The sequence below is a fragment of the Peromyscus eremicus genome, chromosome 3, assembly GCF_949786415.1.
Source record: "Peromyscus eremicus chromosome 3, PerEre_H2_v1, whole genome shotgun sequence".
NCBI lineage: Eukaryota > Metazoa > Chordata > Mammalia > Rodentia > Cricetidae > Peromyscus > Peromyscus eremicus.
The window spans coordinates 44,660,402-44,671,427 of record NC_081418.1 but is presented as its reverse complement, the minus strand read 5'-3'; the positions used below and the strand labels follow the sequence as shown (position 1 = coordinate 44,671,427).

The window sequence follows — 11,026 nt, the reverse complement described above, 5'->3', positions numbered from 1 at the left end:
GTGCTTCCTGAGTGCAGATGCAATGTGGCCACTGTTTCACACTCCAACCCCACCCTGTGGGGCTGCACCTTCAAATTGTAAGCCCAAACAATCCTTTCCTTTCTCACATCGTTTTTGCCCCAATAAGGAGAAAAGAAACTAACACATAGCTTTAAAAGTTTATGTATTTCATGATTTCAGTTTTGCAACATTCTAGAAAAGGCAAAACAATACAGTCAGTAAGAAAATACCCAGTGGAGATAAATAGGAGACACTCGATTTTCAAAGCAGGAAAGTCATTCTGTGTTATAGTATAATAGATGTGACGCTGTGTGTCCTTCAGAAACTATAGGCCATTGCAGCATAGAGTGAATCTTGATGCACATAATTTTTGTTTTGTTGTTGTTAGGGGTTGTTTGTTTGTTTGTTTTTGAGACAGGGTTTCTCTACATAGCCCTGGCTGTCCTGGAACAGTCCCAGGAGCCCCGGACATGTTGCAGCCTCGGTGCAGCTTATTTTGAAGGGGCAATCAAAGACTCCTATGCTTTCTGTGCTGTCCTCAGAGTGTTTAGTCATGTCTCTTGAGGCCATGTTTTTGATTTCAAGGATGGGGAAGACATGGTAGAGTATAAAGACTTTGCTGAGTTTGAGGGTGGTATGGAAGATTCTGTTGCGGAATCTCCTTAGCAAGTGATAATCACTGAAGACGATGAAGATAAGAGCATTGTGGAGTTAGAAGGGCAGGATAAAAACCAAGGAGATTTTGAAGATGGAGATACTAAGAAAGAAGATACTAAGAGTGAGCCGTATGATGATGAAGAACTTGAGGGTTATGAAGACAAATCATATACTTCCTCTAGCAAAAATAAAGACTCAATAACAAGTGTTGATATTCTTGCACACGTCTAGAACAGTTGGAAGAGTTATTATCTAGAAATTTTGATGTTAACTGATCTGCTTGCCTATATCATGAACTACGTCATTGGGATTAAAATAACCATGGAAGATGAACACGGGGTACATGTGTGTTTGCTGTTGGCACTCATAAAGCTTTGGTGAAACTACAGGAAGAGATGCAGGATCTGGCTAGTTTTGTAATGATAAACCTAAGTCTGAAGCAAAGTATGGACTGTCAGAGTCGTTAGCCATCCTATCAGAAACAGAAGTCACAGAGAGAATGATGGGTACGAAGATGATTCACTTCCTTATACACTATGCTGACAAGATTGAATCCATCCATGGTTCAAAGATTATGCAAAGAGGAAGGTGACCTTTAAAACTCCCTGACATGAAGAGGGCACTACTGCTTACACTTAATGTGCCTGGCTCAGGTAACACTTACCCAAAGATATGGAAGCTTTGTTGCCCTGGTGATCATGGCGACGTGTCCTATGGATAAAGCCAAAAGGTTCCGACTCAGCAGAGATGGTAAACAAAATGCAGATAAGAACTGGGCAGGAGTGGAGGAGAACTTGGAGCTGACACATGCGCAGGGTCAGGAGGCTGCAGAGCCTCAGCATGGGGAGAAGGAAGGAGCCAAGAAAGAGTGGATCATGAAGGAGAAGATCCTGAGACGCAGGAGAGGCTGGGGGAAGCTGCTTTGAAGAGAGAACAAAAGAAGCTGGAGAAGAAGCAAATGGAAATGAATCAAATCTATGTGAAATCCGTTGAAGCCACCCCAGAGATCGGAGCCTTCATGCCACCGTAAGCTCTGTGTTCACGGGAAATGGGAAAAGCATGAGTCCGTTTCTCGTCTTAGAGTTCACAGATTCCTAGTGACTGAGAAATCCTTACTTCACCCTCTTCTCTGGGCGTGGGGTTCTACAGAGGTTGTAAATACATTGAAAGAACTACTTCATTTATTTCCTCCCAGATAATCAAATGACTTTATAAAAGGGATGGTATGTAAAGTATGTGTAGTTTAAAAATGTTTTTAGATTATCACATGAATCGTCAGTGCTTTGTTTGGTGTTTAATGAACAAAATTTCTAGAAAGGTTGTTGCTTTTTGTTTAACCTGGGCAGTTGGAATAACCATGGAGACTAGCTCTAATTCAAGATCACACAAACGTCTATTGGAATTGCACAATAAACACTGCTTGATTTTTTTCTTTTGTGTCCACATTAGACTTGGGGAAAAGATGAAATCTAGAACATGGTATGTAATGAATTTCAGAGACTTAGAACATGGTGCAGTACATATCTTGTATGTGGGAGGTGCTGATGGCAATATTACAGGAGGAAATCTATGGGTGTTGGGATACTGTATGTTCATGGAAGATTCTAGGAACAATACTGAACCCTCTAAACTAAGAATGAAAATTATTGTAGTGGGCGAAGATGGCAAATACTTTTTTAACTTTCTTTTTTTTGGGGGGGCTTATTCTTTGTGTCTTTCACATCATGCATCCTGATCCCACCCATCTCCCCTTCCATTGAATCTGCCCTCTTCCCCTACAACCCCCCCAAAAAAAACCAAAATAAAATTTAAGATAAAAAAGGAAAAAGGAAAAAAAAAAAGGGAAGGGAAAAATCTCATCATGGAAGCTGCAGTGTGACACAGTGAGTCACTCAGTAAACCCCTTTATCCATACATCTTTACATGCAGACGTTCATTGCAAAGAATCATTGATTTGATTCAAGGCCCCTGGTCTCTGCTACACTATCATAGAATAGACACTGGACCCTCACTGGGACTCTTCCTGGACATCTCATTGCTGTCCTGTGTAGCCCTGGGTCCCCAGGACCTACCCCCCAACCTGTGCTTCAGAAGATCACAGATGGGATGGATGTTGGGGTGGGCCAAGGCTTAACCCTGGTTCTGGGCCTGGGTAGTCGCAGGGTTGGTCAGCCCACCAGCTTTCCCCTGTCTTCCCCACCAGGGTGAGCTCTCCAGCATTGCCCTGGCTAGTTCACCCCTTGCAGCAATGAGTGAGGGGCGGGGCTAGTTCTTCTGCTTTCACATCCTCAGGGTCTGTTCATCCACACCTATACCATCAGGGCCAGCTCTACCCAGTCGAGGTATGGGGCCACTCTTGATAGCAAATCATTTTATTCTTTCTTATGGCACTAATAGAAGACCAGAGGGTGGGAAGAAAGCCATCTGGGGATTGATTCTTTAATGCCTCTGCGGCATGGCTATGGCCCAGTTATGACTGTTGCATTATCTACAGGCCGCACACGCCCTCCGGGAGGCCCTTTCGTAAGTGTTCTCCCCCCCCCCACCCCGCTCTCTCATCCTCTCTCATTCTCTCTCTCCCTCCCTCCCTCCCTCCCTCAGGCTTTCTGTAACTATCCCCTGCTCTTGCTGCTTTGAGCCTAAGCTGGTTACTCTTGCTGTCATGGATACTTTCCAATCCCACCATCCCTTGCTGGTTTATCCTAACACTTCCAATACTTTTGTGAGCAGAACTTCTATTAAAATCATCCCAGTTCCCTCACTTGCACATGCCTTCTGTGTCCAGCTGTGGTCCAACTCGGGGTCTCAGGGCCTTTGTGATGGTTACTAGTCTTTGTTACTAATCTTTGTTATCAGATTTGAAACCACCAGTGAAACATCCTCTGGCTGTGTCTATGAGAGTGATTTCAGAAGATTTAATTGAAGAGACAAGGCTTACCCTGAATTTGTACCATCAAAGGTGTGGGGTCCCAAATGGGACAAAAAGGAGAAAGCAAGCTGAGCACCAGTGTTTGCCTCTCTCTGCCTCCTGCCCACAGATGCCATGTGACCTTCCTCCTCACACTCCTGCCGCAGTACCTTCCCTGAAGTCATGGGCTGTATTTCTAACTATGTTCGAGTACAACGTCTCAACAAGCAAAGCAACTTCTACAGCCTTTGCAAAGTGGCCGCCAACCCTCGCTTCCACCTTTGGCCTGCCCCTACAGCTCTGTGTGCTCACTCACCTATAGGCTACCATGTTCGTGTAGGAGAGTCAAAAGAAGCTTGCCTCCCGGGGACATGCTGGAAATCCACAAACTGACTGCCCCAGGGTCTGCAGACTGCAGAAGCAGATGGAGTGAGTGACTTGATCTTTCAATGTAGACCAATCATGGCCACCACTTGTACTACTTACCAGGGTCTTCATGTGAAAAAGGGAAATCCTGACACAGACCTACCCGACGTCTCTCTGAAAGAATTGCTAGCAATAGCAAAAAATAAGTAAATAAATAAAGTAAAGCTGAATATGCAATAACACCACTTTTATAATCTCTTCTCCCTATTATAATAGCAATTCAACATCCAAACTATTCGTTGTTTTGTAGGAAGCCTCTATTTGGTGCGTTGCTTTTATAATTAAAAGGCTATAAAAGACAAAATTTTAGTGTTATATATGCTTATAATTGAAAAATATTTTAAAAATTTAAAGGAGAAAGTAAAAAAGAAAATAAAGAGAACAACAAGCAGGCATGTTGTAAGACCATGAACGTCCTTATTTTAAATAATAGCTCCGTCACGTTTTAGATTTATCCCTGTACCAGTCCCTTAGCTCCTCTGAACCTCATTTGTCACAGTTATAAAAAAGGGACATCAATGCCTCTTGCCATGTTTTGGCAAGACTTAGAGATAGCATAAGCAAATCCTTCAGCAGAATGCCTCATGCAGGGGATGTATGACTGGGACAGGTCTGGATTTGAAACGCTGCTTTGTCAGTTTCAAACCACTTGAAGCTTGGAAAGGGTAGAAAAGTCTCCCTCTGACAACACAGGGGTGGAAAAACAGTCAACTCCTTCCTAGGATTAGGCTGCCCACTGATGACAAAAGAGCTCTTGAGGACGATGAGCAGACATGGCAGCACACTGCTGTGACGCCGTTGCCTTCACCTTTCTGACGGTTTGATATCTGTATCACCAACAGTGATCACCTGGAGAAGGGAGTCCACCCCAAAGTCACCTGAACTGACATGGGGAGGGGGCGTTTATGTATTCAGTGAGACTGGGGGAGACAACTGCCTCATTCAGGGTCCCCAAAGTGATGCCTTCAGAGGTGTGTTTGCTTAGCTGAAACCTGTTAAAATGCAGCAGCAGTAACTGAGGGACTCCCAAAGGGCACAGGGCTGGGGCCCTTCCCAACCCTAGCTCTCTCAGACTGAGAAATCTTGCTACCAATAAACAGTAGTGGTGACCTTAAGTTGGAAAAGAAAAAAAAGAAGCAAAAACAATTTGGAAGAAGGAGAGAGTAGAGGGAGAACAGGGTGACAGAGGAGGCGTGCTGGCATGGACTACCCCCTCTCTTCTCTTCGCCATGTGGGAAGGTTTGCCAGCTTTTCACGTGTTTTGTTTATGTTTGCTTGATTAAGAAAATCACCCAAAGGTGAGAGATGGCTCAGCAGTTAAGAGCACTCACTGTTATTCCAAAGAACCTGGGTTCAATTCCCAGCACCCACATGGCAGCTCACACCTGTCTGTCACTCCAGCTCTAGAGGATCTGGCACCCTCACACAGACATACATTCAGGCAAAACATCAATGCATGTAAAAAATAAATTTGAAACAAAAAATAAAAAAATCTAAAAAGAAGAGAGCATGTGTCTTGTTTCTATGAACACTCTTCTGGGCACTTTACAAATACTGTATTTGTTAAAACAAGAACATTTGCACCCGTGGTGGTGGTGCACACCGTTAATCCTAGCACTCGGGAGGCAGAGGCAAGTGGATCTCTGAGGCCAGCCTGGTCTACAGAGTGAGTTGCAAGAGAGCCAGAGCTATGCAGAGAAACCCTGTCTTGAAAAATCAAAACAAAGAAACAAATCCCAAAACAAAATAAAACAAAACAAAACAAAACAAACAAAAAACCAAGCACATTACAAGTACAGTCATCGGAGTATGTGTGGGCCAAGGTGTGCCAGGCCTTCTGCATGGAAAAAGGTTTACCTGAGCTTCATAACCCCTCTTTATATGTTCTGTGGTGTGTTCTATGACAATATTTCTGAAACTAAATGTGTGGCACTCGCTCACTGGTTGTGTTAAGAAAAAAATGTACTAAGTCATGGCCTATGCCCACCCTGGCCTGCTGGGGCTGGTGCTCTAACAGGAAGAGTCCAGCAATGAGTACTAAAGTCATGATTATTCAAGCCTGAAGCATTGAGGATGAATATTTCGTCTGATGTTTTCTCTGGAAACAAGTTTCAGTGGTGGGAGGGTGGCAAAAGCCCAACAGCTTGGTTTTTGGGGCACCAAGTTACCAGGGATGTGACAGCAGGAGACTCAGATAGGACCAGCAGGTGTCTAGACGGCTGCTTTCAGCTCAGAGTCTCTCCCTGAAACTGCTACATCTCTCTTCCCAAGTCACCATGCTTCCCTGGGAGCCCTTTGGACACACATGTACCCACACAGTCACAAAGCTTAATCCATGCATCAGAGAAGCACCAAGCCCAAAGGCCACGCTGTTACAGGACTTCCTTATCCCTTCGTCTCCTGCAGAGGCTGTTTCAGCATGCCATGGGGTATCCAGGGATGATAAATTTTCTTAGGAAAATCATATTAAAGTTCAATTTGTTAAATCAGTCTCCTGATCTTATCGGTGGTGGGCAGTTGTTCTAGCACCAGAACCAGGAAGTGATAAATCCCTTTCGGCTGAGTCTGCAGATGGTTATCCTATCAGTGTGGATGAAATCAATGGGGAAGTCATCTCAGGGAATGTCCTCGAAGCTTATAGAACACCAGCTAGTAATATTGCTTGATCAGATTGTAATCATTCATTATTTCCCCCTGGCTCATGTGTGTGTGTGTGTGTGTGTGTGTGTGTGTGTGTGTGAATGATTTCAATAACAAAGCTTTCAAGATTCACTTGGTTGGATCAGCAGAAATGCCTGGTACCCATATTCCTGTTTTCGACGAATTCAGATGGCTAATCATGGCCAAATGTTTCCTGAAAAATCCTAGAACCAAGGCTGGAAGAGGGCAGTTTTCTGCTACTGGCCATGAACACAGACCCATGATTCAAGTGCTTCTCAGAGAACCTGGGCACAGAGAAACACTCCAGCAGACAGAGGGACACTACACGAAGGAAGTACCCGTCTTTCATGGCACTTTGTGGCGAGGTGGCTCTGAGGTCAAGCAGGTGAACACTTTCCCAGAAGCAGATAAGAGGTTGCCCTTTGCTCCTCTTGGTTATGCACCTGTTCAGGGCTGAGAAAGCACCATGTGCTGGGCAGTGCACTGAGCAATGGGAGTAAAGGTACTTGGAGAAGTCATCCCTTGTCTTGCGGAGTTCAAGATCTAGGACGAGGTCCAGCAATCTGCCCCTGATTATTTCTCTATATCCCAACAATTATTTAATCATTGAAGGGGTGGGAAAGAGTATTTCATGGCCTATGAAAATTGCAGATTCCAGCCCATAATTAAAGCTTTAATGGAATACACCCTTGACCTATACCACCCATAGTTGCTCGTTTACTATAATATACCAAAGATGAGTCACAGCCACAATGCCTGACAATCTACTGTTTAGCCATAAGAAGAACAAGCTGGCTAACCATGGTCTAGGGGTGAAGGCAGGGGGGAGCTACTTAAAGCGCTAGAGAGTAGTAAGCACAGCTCATAGTATCCTCACTTTGGGGCTGCAGACAGCAGAGGTATCGAATCAATCATTAGCAAACACTACTGCTGTTACAAACAGGGTCGGAAGCCCGGAGGGATGGCTTGAAAGGGAGAGAAGGTGGGGCTGGTAGTGATTAACCCAAGACACCCATCAAATGAGTGAGATATGTGGGGAATCAAAGGAGAAGAGTCTGAGTTAGGTTTGAATTTCGTTGAAAATGAAACTGGAGATGAACTCAAGTCTGGGGAGTATGGGAGGTATCTGAGAAACCATGGGTGAGAGGTAATGACTGGTTGCTGCTGTGGTCAGCTGGTGCTCACTCTTTGAGACACTGAGAAAGAATGGAGCAAACCTTAGGGGTAGCTCTCTGCCCACAGGGAAGCCTTGACTTCCTTACAAATGGCTAAGCTCCTTTTATGGCCTCTGCACTTCCATGTGTCACCTGCAGGTGGCTTCTGAGTCCCTCCTGAAGGTGCTGAGTGGAAGCCTGCAGGCGTGTGTAAGGAACTGTCCATTGCCGCTGTGCTGAAATCCAGTGCATGGAGCGTAACAAGAATGCCTACTATCATCTGCCGAAGAGCTGTCCAAGCAGCTGAGCTGGAGCAGAATTAAGCTTTAGCCCCAGGCAGTGGTTCATTCTGCGGGACTGACATCTCCTGCTGTTGGCTGCTCAGATTCATGCTGGCTATACCTCCTCTGGGAGAGCCTTGTGCTTCGTGCTCTGGATGAAACACAGCCCCAGATTTGGGAGGCCTTGATACCAATTGGACTTAGCTTGTCTTGTCCCCAACTGACCCAGTAATCCATATCTATCTTTTTCTGACTAGTAAAATGCTGCCCTTCCTAACTCATACATTTGTGATTATAATTGCCTTGCTTCAAGATTTTAAGATATATATGATGTCATTACTATTCTTTCTGTCAGAGGCCCCTTCTCCTTTCTTCTCTCTAATGCAAAAGACTTGCAGAGTTTTAATCAGCCACCACGAAGTTGCTCTCTACCCCCACTGAGGCTGTGACTTGCTTACAAATAGCTAGTGTACACTTAGCACTTCTTGGCAGTGAGCATTTGTCTCCTGGGTTCTATGGGCTGGCATGGCTCCAGGATGTATTGGCATCTTCCCACATCTTTGCTGGTCAGTCCATCTTCTAGACACCAAACAACTGCAGGAAGTCTGTAGGAAACTGCAGGACAGATTTCTGTCTTTGACAAGAGCAGGTAGACTTTTGACCAGTAATTTTTCCTTGAAAATGGAAATGAATGTGGAAAGGGGCATGAAGAGAGGAAGACATGGTGGGCAAGGGGAGAGGAGAAGGATAGGAATAGAAGTAAGAGATGAAGTTAGGAAGGGAGGAGGAGAAAGGAAGAAGTTGAGGAGGAGAAGAAGAGGGGGCAGGAAGGGGAAGAGGGCAGAAGGAAGGGGAAGAGAAGAAGAAAATACAAGAAATAAAGAAATGAAGAGGAATAAGATGACAGGAGGAAGACATGGCAGTCACAGTATGAGACCTTTCTGAGCCAGCCACACCATTCCAGGACAGAGAAAGAAATGAATATGTTTGGTAAATATCTTCATATTATAAGCACACACATCTCTTTCCTGGAACCCTTAGAAGGGCCCTTATCATAGTTCCAAGCAGTTGATCCTTGATTGTGTTTGGTATTTATGCAACATCTGGAGAGAAAATAATATTCTGTTGCTTTTAAATACATGCCAAACACCTCACCCTGAGAGAAAGCAGCTTTCATCATAAGAAGAAATAAACAGGAGAAGGAGGGAAAGAGGATAGGAGGAAGACAGAGCAGTGTGCCATCTCAGGATGCTGTCCATACACTGGATTGTCAAGGATGAGGCAGGAGCAGAGAAAAATGATAGCATCAGGAGACCACCAACATCTGGAATTCACCACCCATCACTCTCTTTGTTCAGGCTAGGTGAAAATCTTGTGGAAAGATCTATTTTGCTCAAATCCATCTTCACAACAGCAGCGTGAGGAGTCAGATATCAACAATTCTGCTTCCGAGGCATCAGAAGTGAGGCCCTTGTGTGCTCTGACGGGAAGCTGGAGGCAGGGCATGATGCTCACTGCATCTCTGAACAGTGTGGTTTCTCACTGTCCTTTGCCTCTCCATCCCCCCCCCTCCAACGGCCTCTCTTTCTTTACAAAAATTATGGGCGTTCGTGCCGATTTTCTGCCATTTGGAGAAAAGACATTTTTAAACACTGACACCCTCCAATTTTGTAACAAGTCCCTTCACTTTCCTTCTTGTTCTAGACATTGAAGAGCAGAAGCATTTGCTTTTCTTAGAGAAAAAGCATAGATCCAAGGCAGTGGTTAAACCAGCGGCTACAGATCTGTCACTTAAAAGACTTCCCCGCCACTGCTGTGCTTGGAACTTGCAGTGAGCAACATGTCTCATGTCAATTGCTTCATCTTTCTTACATGATGCCTAGTTCTGAAAATCTGACAATCTAAAAGTGCCCCCCCAATCACACAAGCCAGTTTGATATCCCTATTTTTCCCTAGCAGATAAAGGGTCTAAGACAGATAAATGCCAAGGGGTTTTCTCAAAGTCAACAGAAGAATTAGCATTTGAGGCTATGACTGTGGGCTTCCTTCTTATTTACTTGTAAACTAAACTACACTTTCCTGAGCACACAGAGTTTAAAAATATTTTAAACACCATTAATTTCAGCTTCTCTTTCCTTTCAGAGAGGAAGTCTATCTGTTACTTACACTATAATCTTGGGGCCAATTAATACAAACTAGAGCCCAGCCCCATCTTACCTTAGAAAATTTGAACATATCAAAACACTAGAGGTTAACATGGTGGTAGCAGACACAAAGGGGCCCTCTGCCTCCACTCTTCTTCTAGATGCTTCAGGTCTGTGCTATCAGCTACAGGCAGAGTTCTAGCTTCCAAAATGACTCAACTTACAGACAAAACCAGACTACATTTTCAAATTTCAATTAAGATCCATACTGCATGTAGATAAGTTAGAAGTTAAAAAGAAAGAAAAGAAAAGAAAAGAAGAAGCTTGAATTTGCTAAAAGACACTTACCATGAAGAAGGATTTGCCTTTATTTCCCTGCTTGGGTTGTCTGGCCTCTTCAAGAAGACTCTTAGATGACTCTGACCCATGGAGAACAGAAAATGAACACTTGGATCGGGAGGGTCTCTGAGTTGAAGATTCATGGGATGGTGGACTATGATTGGATTAGGAAGCGTCTAAGGTATTGAAATACACCTTTGGGTGAATCTGGTTATTTCTAATTAGGATTAACTGAGGCAGGAAGACCCACCCTGAATGTTGGTGGCACTGTCCCATGAGCTGACTTCCTGGAATGAATAAAAGAGGAGAAAGCTTGGACCTTTCTGCTTCTTAGTAGGCTCATGGACCAACCTGCTCCCACTGCCATGCCTTCTCCATCATAATGGACTGCATTCCTCTCAATTGTGAGCCAAAATCAACCCTTCCTTCAGTCATGTTTTGTCAGCCATTTGGCCA

The 11,026-nt window shown here is 44.4% G+C and overlaps 1 pseudogene; it reads left to right on the top strand.

Moving 5' to 3' along the window:
- Nucleotides 1-948: 948 nt before the first annotated feature.
- Nucleotides 949-1,687, top strand: LOC131906241 (PAT complex subunit CCDC47-like; annotated as a pseudogene).
- Nucleotides 1,688-11,026: the final 9,339 nt, after the last annotated feature.